Here is a 19,644-nt window from a genome sequence, read left to right as displayed (position 1 = left end):
TATACAGAACACTTTCTAAAATAGATGAATCAATATCCCTTCCTATTGCAAAGTGGGAAGCAGATTTGTCAGTCGGCTTAGACCAAAACTTCTGGTCTCAGATATGCTTAAAAACCTTTAAATTGATTAGAAATCCCAGTCTGCAATTAATACAATACAAAATACTACATGGAGTGCACTATACAGGTCATCGGATGTTCCAGATGGGCTTTACATCTTTCAACAACTGCTCACACTGTCAAGGCAATACACCGGACAATTACATCCACGCTCTTTGGTTCTGTCCACCAGTGCAGAAGTTTTGGCGCGAGATATGTGAAGACTTATCAAAGTGTCTCAAATGTAAAATTCCAACCTCCCCTTTAGTGTGCTTGTTGGGCAAATTGGATGATGTCACTACAGAAACTAATACAGTCCACATGGTTTTTACTGCCCTATGCATTGCCAAGAAAATGGTTCTCATGAACTGGAAAAACAAAATAATCTTAATTCTAGCCAATATAGAAACCATCTAATAGATCACATTGGTCTCAAGACAGCCTCTGCCACCACATTAGATCAATCCCTCTGGGCTCCTCTGATTGGCTCCATCACCTAGCGGGGGTGGGGGGTCGTGGTTTGGTCCCGCCTTCGCCATTGTGGTTGATGTGGAGGTTGGGACGGGCTTAGGGCGTCTGGAGAATCCCTAGGGACGTTATCCCTGGAGGGCTTAACCCAGGGGTTGTGGTCATAACTTGGTTAGTGGCTCTGATTGCTCTTAGAGGGCCTTGGGGGCTTCGGTCCTTGTTTTTTTTTTTTTTTTTTTTTTCGCTTTTTTTTTTTGGCTTCGGTCCTTGTTGGTGTGTCGCCGAGGTCGTGGGCGGGTGGATGCACGGGGGCTCAGCCCTGGCGCCAGGGTCCTCTGGCGCATCTTCCTAACTAGGGGGCTCTTCAACTGACAGGGAGTTTGTTCCATCCTTGCAGGAGTCCACTCTGAAGGTGGGGGAGAGTCATAGGAGAGGTGGAGAATAAACTTAACCTGGGTGTCTACTGTCTTGTGCAGTCTGGGAGATGACTGAATGTTAGGGTGGGTACAGTTTCCTCTGCGGTGGGGTCGGGTGGGCTGCCCCGGGTCCTGCGGGGCTGGGCGGTCCTGCTGCCGTAGGCCCCGGTCTGGATGGGCCTGGGTTCCCTTGCCTTGGTGGGTGCCGAAGGACAGGGGTGCCTACTGGGGTCAGCGGGGGAGCTGGCCCCAGAGAGGGGCATCTTGCTCCTCCCTTCTTTTCCTCCCCATCCCCGGCTGCCTCCCTCTTCCCACTCCAACACACCCACCCACATAAGTAGGGCCTTGGGGTGTGGGTGTGTCACCAGGGTGCAGGGGAGGCATCCCACCCCCGTCCCCTTCTGGCCACCTGAGCCTCAATTTTATTCCACAACTTAGACATCCACATTACTCACACTCTCATAACACATACATATAGGGCCTTGAGAGTGGGCACGTTAACGGCATCCAGTGGACGGTCTGTGTATTCAACCCCACCTCTGGTGCCCACCTCTCAATTTTAAATCCATGTAGACATTGGGAGGGGGGGGGGGGGGGGGGTGTCTCGGGAGGGGCTGTGCTAACACCTGCTGCTCTCTGGCAGCAGCACCATGCTCTCCCGTGTTTTAAATGCACCTTAGAACAACACGCAGCAACACTACACATGAGTGAGAGGAGGGTGGTTTAGGGTCTTCACACACCCCTGTTCTCTCCTGGCCATCGGGGCGGGGGGGCTGGAAGGAGGTGTTGGCCGTCCAATTGGGATCTGGGATGCGGGGCCTCCCTGCTGCTGCGGAGCCTGGGGCGGTCTGCTTGCCTCCACCCGGGGGAAAGGGTAACATCTCCTGGGTCTAGGTGCCGTTTCCCCCCTCCAGGGGCGAGGGTACCTGGAGTGTGATTGTGTGTACAGTGTCCATGTATGTCTATCCCTACGTTGAGTGAGTGCTGAGTATTTGTATATGTGTGCATGAGGATGGGAATGCATGTTTGTGTCTGTGTGTGTCTATATGTCAGGTCGGGTCTTACACTCCACCTCTCTGGGAACTCCCAGGCCCTCCAAAGGCCTATCTCCCCTCACCACACTCCCTGCCGGTAACTGATGCCCTCAGGGGTTGGTGCGTTGGTGGTTCTTGGTGTCCGGGGCTGGGCGCTCAGGTATGTACCAGCTCACTCCCGGTGACTACTTGGCGGGGCCTGGTTCCTGTTGCTCGGTCAGGCCTTTTCCGGGGCAAAGGGGGCCCTCACAGAGCCAGCGGGCACGCCACTGCAGCCCCCTCTGGCTTCTGCTCCGTGGCTACTGGGTGACCCCTCATCTGGGGCTCTCCTCAGCTCTTCCCAGGAGGGTGGCACGGATGCCCCTCCGGTGGTCCTCCTTGGGCTCTCGCACTCTGGGGCCTCTGGATGTCTGGGGCCTGGATCTCCTCCATGCCTGCTTCATGCCCTGGGGGACAGGGCTATGGCTCTCTACATCCTCTAGCAGACCATTACATGGGGAAACCTTTTGAATACAAGCACGCTGATCCACACAGGTGGGCACACGGGTGTTCACTGTTCATACTGTACATAAACTACACCTCTATTGGCTGCTAGTTCCAAGCACATTGTGCGCTGTTGGCCCTGCTTGCTACACAACAACATTCAATATTTAGTATTTACTGCTGTTTACACTTAGCTAGATTAACATGATGGTGTTGTGTTTAGTATGTTGCTCTGTTTTTTTTTTGCTTGTTTTCTCTTCTTTTTCTTTCAACAGGTGATCCAGGAGATTTTTTTTTCTTCTTTCTCTTTTTAAGTGCCCTTTCTCACTGTCCCTCTTCCCTTCTGTTTTTCTTTTCCTTCATCTTTCTTTCTCCCAGTCATGTCTGTCCCATCTGTAACAACCGAAAATAAAATAAAATAAATAATAACAAAAAAAAAAAAAAGAAAAGAAAAAAGGGAAAAGAATTAGCAGCACATTATGAGAAGTGCACAGCAAATACTCCCACCATTAAAAGCTTGGCTCTTTCTTTCTTCCTTTCTATGTTTGCCTTATTTCAGAAGTCAGCATTCTTGTTCATGTTTTCTGCTCAAGTGACTCACCCTTCTGTATCTGTATATGTGTGTGTGCGCGTGTGTGTATGCATCAGGCTGCTATTTCAGCACTTTCCCATGCTATCGATTCAAACCAGCCTGCAGGAGAAAACCAGGCCCCTAACAAACACACAAGTGTGTATGGCTATGTTTGTGGGGATATTTACCGGCATAATGCAATCCCCAGCCAGTTATCCTAACCTTGACCTTCACAGCTGTGTCTAACCATAACCGGCTATTTTCATTCCTCACTTAAATCTAATTCACACACCGCTACAGTTATGCACAGCACATGATTGCAAAGCATGTGCAAATGCAGTACAAAGGTATAGTACTTTGATAAAGACTCCCGATAATACAAGAGTGCCAAAGAGCCACAGTACCTTCAGGAACAAGAAAATCTAATTATTTCTTAAAGCAGGCTCACTTTAATCTCAGTGCTAAAGGCTTTTGCACAGTCTGTATAATTACATAAAGAAAATATAAATTTGAACTCACACAACATGTTAACAGCTGAATGAGGTACATGCGGCACATGTGACGTAGGCAGGCAGAGTGGAGAGCAAAGGTTCAGATCTCTAAAAGCAGAGCAAGGAGGATTTCAAAAACAATGTTATAAATAGGTTTTACTTATTATTTCAGTGACTTTAAGTGAAACTTTTACAAAACCAAAATTTAGTGGTGAGAACATGCACTCAGTATTTCCAGGTACTTGGAGAACCTGCCACAGTTATTCTGGTCTTCAAGCTGCTCTAATCCCAGATTGAAGTCATGATGTTGCAATCTGGACTCTGAAGAAGTTGGACCATCTGCTGCAGAACTTTTTGTTCTTCTTGTCACTGAAGCTGGTATTGGCTGCATGTTTAGGGTTGTTGTAGTGCATTTTTGAACCAATCAGATGCCTTCCAGGTGGTATCTGTGCGTCTTTTGCACAGTACTGTATGTGCACTGTGTAGGTGTGCACGTGTTCATGTAGGTTCATTAGTCTGCATGACCTTCACAGCACCAAAGATCCTGCAGTGAAGGGAAGAGGAAGACTAACAGCAGAGGGTTGATGACTCAATGCCACGCTAAAGCCTATACTGTGTGTGTGTGTGTGTGTGTGTGTGTGTGTCAGATGCAAATTGAGAGAGAAAGCGACAGAATATGTTTGTGTGTGTCAGCTTGCAAGGTTAAGTTATTTCTGTACTCTTTTAGCTATTTGTACATAATGATTTGGTAATAGGTGAGGTGTGTGTGCAAGCGTATGTTGGTGTGTCTTGGAAGTTTACCAAATCCTACGTATGAGAGAATTTCTGTGCGTTTGCATTTAAAAAAAAACTCCCCAAAAACTAAACACAAAGAACTATATATTTCTAGTGAGGCATGTCTGTGTGTCTGTGTGTGTGTGTGTGGTTGTGTCTCCTTCTGTTCTCAGTCAAGGTCGCCCACTCGAACCGTGGACACATTGTAACAGTTACTTGTTTGTATTTGGACACATGTGTTGCATGTATGCATGTCTGCTTACACACACTGACACACTCGCCCTCCAGGGTTTGAGTAAAGGATACGCGGCAGGTGAGGGTCAAACCGACAGAGCCACATCACACCTATCAGCATGATGTACTCCTCCGCTGCTGACCTCAGCTGCAAATAGAACCAGGAAGTAGTTATTTCAGGATCTCATTTCCACCCACACCAGGGGTAGACTACAATTAGCACAACAACTCTGTCTCTTCTGACTGCTTCCTACTGATCCGCCGCTACCTGCCTCGTTTTGACTATTCACTCTGGTTGTAATATGCAATTGAGTGAAAAACCAATACTGTTAATCACTGTGGCTTTTTTCCCTGTGCAAAAAAACCCCCATTTCCTTTGAAAACATACATCCAAAATTGTAATTCAACAAAACTGCATATGTTAAAATGGACTGAAATCAGACAAATTTGTTACACTGTATTTATGACCTGCATTATTACCACAAGATAAGGAGGGAATGTCACCTTTAAGGGTTTAAAAATAAACAACCTGTCCTCATTAATTGATTTTACTGTTACCCCTCATTTCTTATAACAGGTATTAGTTGAAAGCTTGGCATAACTTAGCATGGTGTGCAGTGTTTCCTCAATTTTTTGACAAACAGGAAAAGTGGAGGACAAAAAAAGTGACTCGCTTAAACAAAACTATCTACATTAGATGAACAGTATCTTGTCCCGTCAGGAAAAAAAATCATCAAAGACTTGACACAGGACCTGAAGGCATTTCAGGTGATCTATCTATTGTTCACTGAAGCCTCATCAGAAATGGTCTCAGTGGAAGGGTGGCTGTCAAGAAGCAGTTCTTAAGGAAGGGAATCAGGGAGAAAAGGCTGAGGTGTGCTGTTGCACAAGAACTGAACTGAAAATTAGTGGCAACAGGTTTGACGGTGGAGGCTCTGTCATGGTTTGGGGCTGGATTTCAGCCAGTGGTGTTAGAGAGCTTGTCAAAATTGATGGAAATGTGAACACAGAAATGTATCTTCAGATTTTGATCCATCTTGCTGTACCATCTGGAATATATTCATCTAAAGCAACTCCTTCATTTTTCAAAGATCCCAAACAGACTGCCAATGCAGCAAAAAACATACTTTGACATCTTGACAGAGAAGGGAACAAAAAGGCAGCCAACATCCAAAAAAGAGATTTGAATGTCCTTCATGAATCCTGGAGAACTATTCCCGAAGACTACTTAAAGGAATTACCAGAAAGTTTGCCTATGAGAGTTCAGGCTGTGATGAAGACTAAAGATAGTCACACCAAATCTCGACTTTCAAGCTCAGTAGAATTATACAAACTCTTTATCATATATACTGTAATCCATGTATGTCTGCACATTTCAATAAACTCTAATTTTGTAACAAAATATACAGAAATTAAGCATATCTTAAGACTTTAAGGCTGTATATACCATGTTACGGATCCATGCAAGAAAACATACAATGTTTGAGCTCCACTCTAAAAAGTCCGTCAGGCTTTTTATCCACTCCTAACATATTGCCCTGAGAAACAACATGATCAATTTAGCCATGAACTGCACCTTTTCATTAGTATTTAAAATACATTGGAATTTAGGAAAAAACTAAATGTAGCCATATTACTAACAATATCCGACTTGTGTGTGTTTGTTAGGAAAAATATAGCATCAAAGAAAAACAGTTTAAACAAACAGTATGCTATAAAAAGTTTGTCATGCTTTTGTCTAAACCACTGTGGGTCAATAGGTGGCATTATTAATTTAACAAGTGTTGGCTGCATAGCGTGTTGCTGTTTCACAGAAAGCAGATTGTAATATCAAGTATCATCATCAGGTAGATTACCCATTTCTAACTTATTTATTTGGTCAATAAATCTGATAGCTATTTAAAAAGGATGCATTTATATAAATAAATAAATGAATAAATGAATAGCCTCAGATTGGAAGCATAAAACCGTTGTAAGAACTAAGTGTTCTTACAACACCTATCTTCTCTCTGTTGACGATGTCCTTTTATCTCTTTTATTTACTTCAAGTTTTACCTTCTAATTGTATAACTTTCTTATTCTTTCCACCTATTTAACATTTCTCTCTTCTCTCTCTACGTTGGAATTACCTTCCTCTTGCTGTGTGTGTGTGTGTGTGTGTGTGTGTGTGTGTGTGTGTGTGTGTGTGTGTGTGTGTGTGTGTGTGGGCGCGCGTGCATTTTTTTTTAACCTCCACTTTCCTCCACTTGTGTTTTATCCAGCTCTTCTTGTCTCGTTTCATTATCTCCTCGCTACCTTTCTTTCACTATCTGTTTTCTCAGCGCCTGGCAGGGTTTCCGTCTATGTTTTTTGCAGTCTGCGTGTGTTTCTGTGTCTGGGTGAGTTTATGGTCTCTGTGTCTACACTCATCTGTGTGCTTATGTTTGAGTGCATTCATGCATATATGAATGTGTCATAGCTGTAAACATGCAATAAACAACCCCACTACATGCTGAAAAGGGGGATGTTTGCCCCACATTTCACAGCCACTGATAATATAAAATAGTACGTCAATATAAAAAAAAACATCCTGCAAGTATTTGCTTCCGAAAATGGTATAAATTAAACCATTTATTAAAGAATATACATTTTTATTGGAATAATAAAAGAAAAAACCCAGAATGCTGCACAGAATAGAAGTTAATTGCTGGATTTTGAAAAGGATAACAAGGAACTCTGCAAAATGCGACGCAGCAAATCAACCTCATTACTTGAGGATTAATGAAAAAATCCGGATAATCAGGCATAATTATGAGGTGTGTAACTATATTAAATATATATATTTTTCAGAGATGTCAGTGATGTTTGGGTTACAATCTAGAAAGTGATGGCATGATTGAGGTCATAGGCAGTCACCTGCCTCTTTGTTAGATACAAATTTACTCATTAAGGCAAATATGTAATCAACCAATCACATGGCAGAAACTCAATGTATTTAGGCATGTAGTAATATGGCAAGGTTGTTTATGGTTGTTCTGAGTATTTCAAGAACTGCTGATCTACTGGGATTTTCTCACACAAACATCTCTAGGGTTTACAGAGAATAGTCTGAAAAAGATAGTTTTCTCTATCTTTAATATTCAGTGAGCAGCAGTTTTCTGGGTGAAAATGCCTTGTTGCCGTCAGATGTCAGAGGTGAATCACCAGGCTGCTTCAAGCTGATAGGAAGGCAAAAGTAACTCTGTCACTGTTACTCTGTAACGCTCCGGAACAACTGAGCGTCATGAAAATACCACAGCCTACGTGGATTTTGTTGCTGACCATGTTAATCCCACAGTGCACCGATCTTCTGACCATTGCTTCCAACAGGATAACGAGCCATGTCACAGAGTTCAAATCATCTCAAACTGGTTTCAAAAACAATGAGTTCACTGTACTCAGATGGCCTGCACAGTGACCAGATTTAAATCGAGTAGAGCATCACTGGGATGTGGCGCAACAGGAGATTCATATCATGGATGTGCATCATGTGATGTTATCATGTCAATATGGACCCACAATCTCTGAGGAATGTTTCCAGCACCTTGTTGAATCTGTGCCATGAAGATAGCTCTTAAAGTAAAAGAGTCTAATAAAGTGGGCAGCGAGCACCTGCTATATAACTTTGTAAAATACCAGAGAAGGATCAGGTGTTTAAGAACAGAATCGGAAGTGTGCCTTAGAAACTCCCATTTTTATATTGAGCTTAAAAGAAAGCACTGTTTATATGCAGAGTAGGTTCAATTAGCGTCTTGATAACCATAGAAACAAATCGTTCAAGTGAAGTTTACCGGTATACTGTATGTATAAAAAGATCTACTGTATTGTGAAATATGTATGTAAATACATGAACTCTTTTTTGAAGCATCCCTTTCCTCAGGACCCGAGTTAGTCATTTACTTGTAAAACGAATGCTTGCCGTATAATGTGCACATAATGCACTGCTATGGGAATTGATTTTGCAGTCATTATGGTAACGTCACTAAAATTCACTGAGCGAGTCCTGGATTGAAAGATTATATTGCAAATAAATGGTTGCCTGCTAATCTGTGTGTGTATGTGCATGTGTGTGTGTGCAAATGGTAAAATGTTCATTTATATAATGTATGGCCATGATAAAAATGGTGCGTGTCTGTTGCAAGATGGGATCACAAAGTAGCTTGCTGCCTGCTAATCTGCGCTTTAGCTGCTTTAGTTAGTCTTATCCTTTTTCTGCGTCTTTATAAAGAAACCAAATACAGGGCAGCTACCAGGCACAAAAATACAACCACATACACATGCACAGTGTGTCCTATTCTCCATTAATCTTTACTGAGAACATCTTGAGCGAGGGGACACCATCGTCCTCTGCTGAACATTTTCCAACATGCAGTGTAAACTGATGCATCAAATCTCTGAGGCAGTGACGTCACTGGCCTGATTGTTTTTTTTGCCCCCCCCCCCCCAAAAAAACAAACAAAAAAAAACATAAAACAATTAAAATCCATTTCTCATTTCAGTGCTTATGGAAAGCTGTGGAAAAAAACAGAGTCATTTCTGTTTTTGTTATTGGATTGAGTTTCTTGCCAAGTTTATTTTTTCCCCTGTGAGTGAGTGCTACAAAGCTCTGACAAATGTTTCCATATTTTTTCTTTCTCCCATTATGCTGATGCCTTTGTGTCTAACACATCTTTGGGTTATTACAGGTAGCCCCCACAGTAATTTAACTGCACTAAAACTGTCAGTTTGTGTCTTTCTCCACTTTCTATTTCTGAAACTAACCTTTCTACCAGCGATTAGCCTCCTTGCTTCCCCACAACAATGGAAGTTGTGCTTCAGAACCAGAGCAAGCCTCTTTCTTTTCCTGTAAATGTTGTACAAATCAAGCTCATAACCCCCTTGCCTGTTGTCATTTGGTAAACAGTCAGGCGATAGGTCAAATAAACTTTATTAGAACTGTCACTGGACAATAATGACCAAGCGCTTTAAGGCTGCTGTTCATGCTGAGCTCAGACTGTAATTTAAAAGAAGAAAATCCTTCTATACTCAAGCTTGATGATTTGATTATGACTGCTGCCTTTGGGAGTGTTGCATACAGCAAATTTATGGGGTATGGTGTTTCACAGACATGTTCTAACATAATGGCTGAAAGAGGGGTTGATAGCGGCAGCTACATTGTCAGATTTTAAGGTAATGTTCATTGACTATTTAACCTACAATTATACCTATTTTATCTATGCACTGATCCTCAGTGTGGCTATATCATATCTTGCCTCACTGCTGCTCACCATCCTCATTGGAATCAAAACTTCACCACTGCCTCAACAAGTTGGCCTCAAGACAAAACATGCAGACACCACTAGACACTAAAAACTCTCTTATAGCCTCCAGGCTCCCTGCTCTGGTTGTCACTGTTGTTCTGCCTGGTTTTTTTTTTGTTTGTTTGTTTTTTTGGATACTTAGAGTACTCTGAGATTTCAGTTTTAAGATCAGAAGTAGAGGTGTGACCTCAGCTCCCGTGTACATCTTTGTTCCCATCTGTCTACCACCCACCGGCTCCCGGTGTCTGTTTCTCTTCTTCACCATCTCTCGCTGTATTTATCTCATTTTTATCTCTCTACCTGCAGAAGTGTGGAGATCTGTTTTCCTCCTCCCTTCCACCCCCCTGTCTCTGACTGTCTCTGCTTTAGGACAGAGATAATTAATCTCACATGGAACTCAGAGCCCTTCTTCATGTTTACATCTCCTGTTTGCGTGTGTGTTTACTAGTGTGTTTCAGCAAAGTGTATGCAAAGCATGTTTGTGTGTGTGTGCAGTTTTGTGTGTGAGTGTGTGCAGGGCTTGTGTGTGACTTGCTAATTTGATTAACGAGTGTAAACAGTTAAGCTAACGGTAATGACTACCAAGCAGCCTGCTGCTGTAGCCAGTGGGCTTCATACTGATTACTATCATCATGAAGATAAACCCATGGAGCAGTGTGTGTGTGTGTGTGTGCGTGTGCGGACAGTTAGCCAATAGGCAATGTGTATTTGTGTGCCATCTGAATATTTGTGTGGATGTGCGCGTATACTGTGTGTTTGCTTATTTTTGTACTTATATGTGTGTCAAACAAGTGCTAAGAGATTTGTGTGTGTATGTGCATGTGCGCAAGTTTGTGTTTGTATGTGTGTGTGTGCTGAAACCATTCCCTAATCTATCATAGCTCAAAGAGATGTACTGTACAGTGGACAAAGATAACCAGCCAAATCCTTGCCACGGACTCCCATAATGAACCAAACACTGACACGTTGTCCATCACCAGTGAAGTGAGTTCTCTCTGGAGACATAAATGCCTAAATTATGTCAGAATATTTTTTGCTTAGATGCAGTCAGAGGTATCAAATCTCCACAGCAGCCTTCAGCATCACTAAAATCCTAAGCTGTTCTGGTGTGGATGTGCACAGCAGCTTTCTGTTTGTTGCCAGTTTTTAAATTGTAATATCACTATGTAAATGCACTCATTTATCAAGAATGAACATACACACACAGCCACATGAACATAGCCAGTTAGCATCTTCCGTCTTCTTCAGCTTTTAGTCTTGAATAAATGGGTGACCAAGACTAAGAGTTTTAACTTCCTTCAAAACTGCCAAGATCCATTTGAAAGGAGAATGCGATTGCAGAAACTCTGTGAAAATGCTCGACCCATCGAAAAGTCGACCAGACATCATGATCAGATTTTAAGATAAAATGAAAGCTTGAGAGCATTTGGAGCCTTTTATTTTTTTCACATTTTGTCATGTTTGAAAAAAATCCAAGATAATGACAAAGTGAAAATGTTACAGAAGATTTTGCAAGCTATTCACAAAACTGTACTTGTCACGTCTGCTGTGACATACGGCGTGGAGATGAGAGAGAGTGTGGACCCAAATGCAGACACTGACAACGGACCTAAACTGAAAGTGAGCCTTTATTAGCGGCAGGCACAAAAACACAAACTAAATGTGAAAAGAGACAATGACTAAACTAACAAAACCTAAACTGGGAAGAAACTAAAACATAAGCTCACAGAAAATAGCAACCAGAAACCTGGACCATGGGAAACACAAGGGGAGATATGCAGAAGCAACAAACAAAGGAAGACAAAAGTCTTAAATACACAGAGGGGTAGCAAGAGGATGGGGAACAGGTGGGAACACAGCTGGAGCTAATCTAACAAAATGAGACAGGAAGCAAAACCGAACACACTAACACAGGATGTGAGACTGTCTCAATAAAACAGGGAACATGTAGACTGACACACGAGCCAGACACAGGGGTTGAGGGAAAAACTTCCACAGGGACAACCATAGGTGCCACTACACCCATCTGGACTTTAAGGCCAAATAGCCAGACACACCTATGTATTAGTGAAAGCCACTTAAAAGCCCATTTACAGGTTCTATGGTTGATGAAACGAACATTCAACTGTTTGACCTTAATCTTGGATCATGCATAGGGGAAACCAGGTTCTCCCTACGAAATACCATCCCAGTGGTGAAGCACGGTGGTGGCAGAATCATGCTATGAGGGTTGTGGACAGGTGGGGGTTAAGGGAGTTGGACTTAGGAAAGTACAGAGATTTCCTTTATGAAAACCTGCACCTGCTCAAATGAAAAAGATCTTTTTGATACTGACTGTGTTTTGTTTGATAGCCTGCATTATGTGACTTGTAGTAGTTACTGAGAGAAGATGAAAGCGCCTCTTGTTTGATTATTTGTTTTATTAAGTGTTCAAAATTTAAACTCAGTTGAATTCAATTAATTTCAATTCATTAATTTCTAAGTGAATTCCAGCTTTTGCAGAACATTTTGCATCAATAACCTACTTATACAGTTTAATCTGTAGCTGAGTCGTATTTTGATCTGCTCACAATATGCTCCTCAGTTCCCCTCAGGGCTCTCTGCTCAGCATTTAGCTTCACACTACTCTCTCTGTCACAGACACAAGTGTGCACACACACATGCTTGTACGCTACATCCACAAACACAGGCATGAAAGCTCACAAGCAGAAATGCTAATAAACAGCGAACACACACACGCACACACACACACACACACACACAAACATGCCTCCACTCACAGAGAGGCAGAAGGGAACTGAGAGGCTGCTCCCTTGCCTTGCCTGGAGAGGGAGAAGCTTATTATGGAGCCTTATTGAAGGCTTCAAAGAGTTTAAATTAGGGTGGAGAGGAGGGATTAGGAGAGGAGTGAGAGAAAGAGGAGGGTAGAGGCAGAGGAAGAGCGGGTAAGTGAGAAGAAAGGCGGGAGACACAGAGAAGGAGGAAGAAGGGGAAAATAGAGGTACAAATAGAAAGAGGAGAAAATTAGAGAAAAAGGATGTTGGGGAGGTTGGAAAGAGGAGGGATGGAGAGGACATGGGGGGGAGGAGAGAGACGAATGGGAGGAGGCAAGTCAAAGAGTCTGCTGGCTCATGCTGATCTTAACTGATCTGTTTGAAGTGATTTCAGAGTTTATTTCCAAGTGGGAGTTACAACACTCACAAGAAATAAAACTCAGTCACCGCAGCCTTAATACTGTCTTTTCTCATAATGACAAAATCAAACACATTACATTGTAGGAGATGTGTAGCTGCAGGTGCAATGGATAAAACAGTCTGTGTTCATCTCATAAAAGACAAAAACAATCTGTGCAACCTTGACAATGAATAACCACTGCAGAAGCCTTGGAAATGACCCCAGAGGTAATCCACGCCATGGCTACTTGATGTTGACAGTACTTTGTGTTGCCATGATTAGTGCTTCTGCACTGTCTTTCAGTCCAGATTTGTCCAGCCATTGGTAGGATTTCTCAATATCAGCCACTTCCTCTATCTGTGATCCTCTTGCCCTATGACACCTGGGATAGTCTGAATGAGATGGATAAGTAGAAAGAAAAGGATGCAAGGATGGATGGACTATTATAAGACAAAACCATAACCAAAACCGAACTGAATGCCGAACCTAGCAAATAATTATTTATTTGGTGGTAGAGTCTCTAGGCTGTCATGACCAAAGGTCTTAATATATGTATTTGCTTGACATCACTCGCTATGTAACCACCAACATTCACTTAATACTGACAGAATCCATTAGAGTTTATGCTGTAATGATACTTTTCACCCTGGCTGAATAGAGGAGAAGCAAATGATGGCAGAAGATGGAACAAAAAGAAAAAATGTAAAGAAAGAAAGAAAGAAGGAAAGAAAGAAAGAAGGAAAGAGAGAGATGAGGGTACTAAAAGTGATTAGGAAAGATTTGACCTAGAGGGATGGAAAACCCTAAGAAGGTAGCTAAACATAGAGCAAAGAGGAGAAGAAAGACCAGGACAAGCGCAAAAAAAAGAGGTGGATTAGAGGAAAAGAGGGAATAGAAGAGAATGGGATTTTCAAGAAATATGTGAGAAAGATGTAGGGAAAGAGCAGGAACAAAGGGTGGGAATAGTGAGACTCAGAGGGACAGGAAAAAGCTGTCAAGGTCACTAAACAAGCAGCAGAAACAAGGACCTAAAGGGATTGGCTGCAGTGCTGAACAGCAGTGACCTGTTAGTCATGGTCACATACACAAGCACACAAACAAATAAGAGAAGATAAAATAAAAATGAAGTGACTGGCAAAACCGAGATGACAACAATATAATGAATGGCCCAAGAGGTGGGAAAAACCAAGCGATGGAAACAAGCAGGAATCGAGCTTGAATTACGAGTCTACTTTTCTTTCAAGTGTACTATTTTCCAGAAAGAGTAAAAGATGCCACATTAATGTAGGAAGTTTACATTTTTGTTTGAAATGTAGTCCACATCAACACCACATGTCTAAAATTAAATCTAATGAGCTTATGTTTTTTTTCCTCCTCCAAGCTAAACAAATTTGGGTCATTCCAGTTTGCTTGAGAATCATGTTGTTTTTTGTAAATGTGCCACCAAAATGCTGAAAACCACTGGGGTATGTGGTGCTTCATGTACAGGAAGATAACAGATACTCTAAGCTGTCTGTCAGCCGGTTATGTGAGGAGGGAAGAAGCCTGTATAGAAGAAGTGGATGGTGTGTGCGTGTACGTGTGAGACCGCTGCATGGTTGCCGTGGGGAACACAACGTGGCATAAAGCAACAGCCACCTGTGTGCGTGTTTGCGTGTATGTGCCTTCGGGCATACAATGGTGAAAACACAGTAACAAAACCAGTCACAGACTTTGGAATAATTTTGCAAACATAACTTAGGTCTGAAAACAACACATCTGCTTTTCAAGTGCACATATGCAGACTCGCTGAGACCTGCTGCTGCCACCTTGCAATGCCTCCAGGCACTTATGTAAGCAGTTATTTTAAAGCGTTAACAAAATAAACTTTAACTGCAATGATCACTTGGACATAAAAACTGCCTGTATATAATGGTCAGCAAAATATATTTTGCCACCAAATAAGATCTTAAGTGTTTTTGATTAGTGGATGTGTTGAAGGAGGACCTGCAGTGGTTTGGTGTGACAAGAAAGGATGATACAAGTGCTTGGAACAGAATGATAGGAAGGGGAAAAGTAAGGAGAAGGACAGAAACAGTTCATGATCCTAAACATACCTCCTCATCTGTCACACACGGTGGAGGCAATGTTATGGCATGGACATGTATGGCTGCCAGTGGAACCAGGTCACTAGTGTTTATTGATGACGTGCCTGCTGATAGAAGTAGAAGGATAAATTTAGATGTACACGGCTACACCTTGTGCTCAGATTCAGCCAAATGCTGCAAAACTGAGGCAAAGAACTGAGATATTCTTCAATGACCAAGCCGTTCTTTTTTAATGTTAGTTTGCCCAGCTATTCTTGTGGGTCTGAAAACGAGGAACAGTGTACAAAAGTGGCTATAATTCCTGAACAGTTAAATATTTCATTCAAACCTCTTGAAATGACACTGACGTCTGGACTTTGATTTCAAATCTAACGTTGTGGTGCACACAGGCAAGTTATATATAAAAAGTCTCATTTAAAAAACCTGACTATATCAACACACTTATAATTAGCACCTGGTCAAATTTGAGCCTTGAATTATAGTTTCACTTCACCCCTGGCTGACGTCTGACTTCCGCAGCTTGCTCTCCTGACAAGTGGGAAAAAGTATTTAAAGCAAAATACAAGATAATTTTTCAGATGTTTGTTAACCCAGTGTATTAAATGGTAAGCTGCCTATTCTTGAGTTACTGTGGTGCAGTGAAAATATTTGTGATTATTATTGCTCCTGGTTTCTTTTGAGGTTTTTTTTTTTTTCTACTAAATGAGCTCCATTTCATAAGAACACCAGCAGCTCTGGACCAGAAAATGGGCCCATAGCAATGGAAAATGTGTTTTATTCTAGGCTCTGTACATCTAATTGATTTATTTACGCTCAAAAAGCAGCTGCCAAATTCTGCTGAATGTTTCATGTTTTGTCTTCTGTACTCTGCTCTTTGAGGACTTGGCAGCACTATCAGCTTTCTTATCGTTGTCCCTGTTGGCAGAATAAATCAAATTGTTATGAAACAGGATTGGCGCGCCGTTCTGGGATGACCAAAAATAACAGTTCAACTTTGAGGATGATTGTGAGACTCAAAAAATGTTAATGGAAACTGAGTTATATGGTTACACTTGAATGTATTTATGTGTTATCCCTCACACTCATCATTTTTGTTTCTCTTTCTTTTTTGTCAGTGACATGCAAAACCTCTCTCCCTCTGTCACACACACACCTACACACACACACACACACACACACACACACACACACACACACACACACACACACACACACACACACACACACTGACTATCAGAGGCGTTATCTCTGCATTGCAGACTATTAAACATTGATGTGATGTTATTGTAACAGCAGCAATCTGGATCATCCAGGCTGAATGACCCAAAATAAAAACATTTTGGATTGCAACAACACAAAGTCTCTAATAAACAACTGTTTTGTCTGCAGTGAACAATTAGAGCAAGCTTTGCTGGGACCCATTTTGGTGCAAAATAATCTTTTTGGGACGTTATTAATTTTAGAAGCTTTTTTGGGGGGTTGGAACCAGTTTGCATTATTTGAATGGAAATGTAGACAAAACTGCAAAAGATCAAAGAATTACCTGATTACTTAAGATATCTTTATAAATCTCTGTTAAGATAATAAGAAATAAAACAAGAAGAAAGCTGTGTTGTATTTCTTTCTGTTTCTTTCTCATTTAATCATCAGCGAGTGATTTTACTTCCATGCACTATAATAAAATGAATTTAAACCAGCTGTCCTGCAACCTCATCTTTTCTTTCTAATACCTAAGTATGTGAAATGTTGCAGTATTTCCCAGATGACATCCTGGTACAGCAAGTTATGAATTGCAACCCACAGAAAGTTAAAATTCTTATGCAGCATAACTTTTTCCCACAGCATTTGTATCCACATTAACGTGTTAATAATATTTGATTCCATATTGGGAATAAGAAAAAACATGGGAAAAAAATGCACCTCTAGCATGAGATGATGCTTAACTCCAACTTAAGTAACTTTGTAGTCACTTTGTACTTACCCAAGATAAACTACCTGATCACTTCCTTTGTGGTTTATTTTAAGTTGTTTGTGACACCAGGCACACTCTATTGTTTTTACAAGTTTAGCAGAATAAAGAGAAAAAAATCAAAGAGCCACACCTCAGATTATTTTAGTTATCTCAGGTTATCTCAGATTATTTTAGTCCTCCAATATGGATTTTCATTGATTGAGTTTCAGACAAGGTCTGACTAATGCAGTCCTTTCATTTAAAGCCTCCCAACTCTATCCAGGGCTAATGCTACATTGCTGGAATAACTATTTAAGTTTCCTTCCACAGGTGTCCTGGTGGCTCACGGCTACCGCTGAGGAAAGGCAAAACCTGACAACTTTAAGTCAAAGAAAATGTTTGAATGTCTCCACAGTGGAATTAAGGAATTACTGACTTCCAGGGTTACTGGTAGACAGACAGAAAGGTTGTTTTAATTCTGTTGAGACTTGCCCTCTCTCTCTCTGTTCATCTCAATATGTGTGTGTCAGCAGCTCACTCAAGCAGGATAATTCAGTTCTCACTCTGCGGATAAGGACTTCTATCCAGCTTTAGTCTGTCACAACATTTGTTCCACATTTAAATTCGGCTGCTGCAGTAGGATGATTGCATATAGATTTGTAGAGAATGGGAGCACAAGTAAGGCGAGAGAGGGGAGAATATAGGGGGAGACAAGGGGCAAAAAGAAAGGAAGAGAGAGGAGAGAAAACTCAAGGGAAGACAGGAGAGGAGAGTGAAGAAGAAGGGGGGACAAAGGAGGAGCGATGGTACAAAGGAGAGAAGACACAAAGGAACAGTGCTACTTTTTCGTGCCAGTAACATTCAGTACAATCAACTGTTGTTTCACCATCCGTCTGGTCCCCATGACAACTGTCCTGGATTCTGATTCAAGCATCTTACACAATAACACACATTTATTATAAATAAGCTGCAAATCAGACATAATATGTAAAACTGCCAAAAAAGTATGCAAATGTGCTCATTCATTTAAAATCCAGAACATTATCGATATAAACACAGAGCAACAGGTTAACAACTCAAATGCAGGACACAGTAGGCAGAGTAGTTAAGAAATACCACACTGGTGCTTTTTGTTTATTCTGTCTCAGCTTTGTATGGTGCCAGTGATAGCAAGCATTCCCAATAATGTCCTGCAGTCCAAACCTTTTGTTCACATGTTTTCGGACAATCAGAAGAAAGTTTGCTCAAATGGACAGAGAGAGTACTAAAATGGTTCGTGCTTGAACATAGGTGCTGAACCAAGGCCCAGTATAAGGTAAATAACCATCCATCCATCCATCCACCGACCCACCTTCCTGGCAATCCATTTGAGCTCAGAGTGAGCTGGAAAGGATAGTCAGCATACCCTGGGTCTGCCTTGTTCTTCTCCTGGTAGGACATATCTAAAAAACCTCACCTAGGAGGCATTTATTCAGATACCCAAACCACCTCAACTGGCACTTTCAATGTGGAGTAGCAGCTCTATTCCAAGTCCTCACCCAGGAGCAATTTGGTGATGGGGAAACTGAACCCAACAACAACAACAACTCAGAGCTCCTGGAATCACTGGAACACAAAAACCCATTCATCATGGTAGAGTGGTGATTCACAAGAGGTTATTATTTCAATTACTTAAGTTAAATATTATTTGTAATTATGAATCAAAATGAAAAATGCAAAATGAAAAGTACAACTACTTTAGTACAATATCTAGATTTGCCTGTACCTTTTTCTTTTTTTACTATTTTTTGGGGGGTTTACCTTAACTACAAACACGATTTGGTGTTAACCACTGATTTGGATTAAAACTTTACCGAAGGTGGGGCTTTGCCTTATTTGAACATCAATCTGACTTCAGATCTGGATCTAGTAAGGACTGGAAGGATTCAGTTTACATTGCAATTCACACTGAAATTGTAGATTTCATATCATATCTTTATATGCTTGTCAAATTGAAATATCCAAAACTGGCATATATTGTCTTGATCTTCTTAAGGTAATATCACAAACTAATACAGATTCAGAAATACTTCTGGATCTTAAAACTCAGTCCATGTATAGTGTTGAGGGAACTTGTCAGCCTTGGTGGAGGTATAAAATATTGCATTGTTGTTGTTTACGGTTTGAATTAGCTGGCAGGTTCAGCAGGTGGAAATATTCTGTTTTGTAAAAGCTCTGGATAATTGCATCCTTTCATTCGGAGAAGCACAGTAGAAGCTTCCTGCTTTCATGTTGAATATGGTCTGACTAAATACATTATAAAGTCACAGATTGTTCATTTGAGAGCCAGAGGCATATATTCTGGGTGAGTAAGAATATACATGTTTCTCCCTGTGTTTGGGCTCGTGCGTGTGAATGTGTGTGTCATATGCAAGCACTTACATGGAACTATGTGTACCTTTCCCACATATGTGAGCCTGATGTGTGCATGTTTTGAATTAAACATGTGTCTTTTTTTAAATTAGTAACGCTGTAGGTTATCACCGGCATGTTATTTAAACTGATG

The 19,644-nt window shown here is 41.5% G+C and overlaps 1 long non-coding RNA gene across 1 annotated transcript; it reads left to right on the top strand.

Moving 5' to 3' along the window:
- The first annotated feature begins 1,894 nt into the window (after positions 1-1,894).
- Positions 1,895-18,420, top strand: LOC120732196. The gene is made up of 3 exons (XR_005695548.1): positions 1,895-2,022; positions 12,433-12,439; positions 18,409-18,420. It is a non-coding gene; the product is annotated as an uncharacterized LOC120732196 (long non-coding RNA).
- Positions 18,421-19,644: the final 1,224 nt, after the last annotated feature.

The sequence above is a fragment of the Simochromis diagramma genome, unplaced genomic scaffold (assembly GCF_900408965.1).
Source record: "Simochromis diagramma unplaced genomic scaffold, fSimDia1.1 OVJJ01000361.1, whole genome shotgun sequence".
Lineage (NCBI taxonomy): Eukaryota > Metazoa > Chordata > Actinopteri > Cichliformes > Cichlidae > Simochromis > Simochromis diagramma.
Note: the sequence above shows the minus strand (reverse complement) of the source record. Positions and strands in the feature narration are given on the sequence as shown.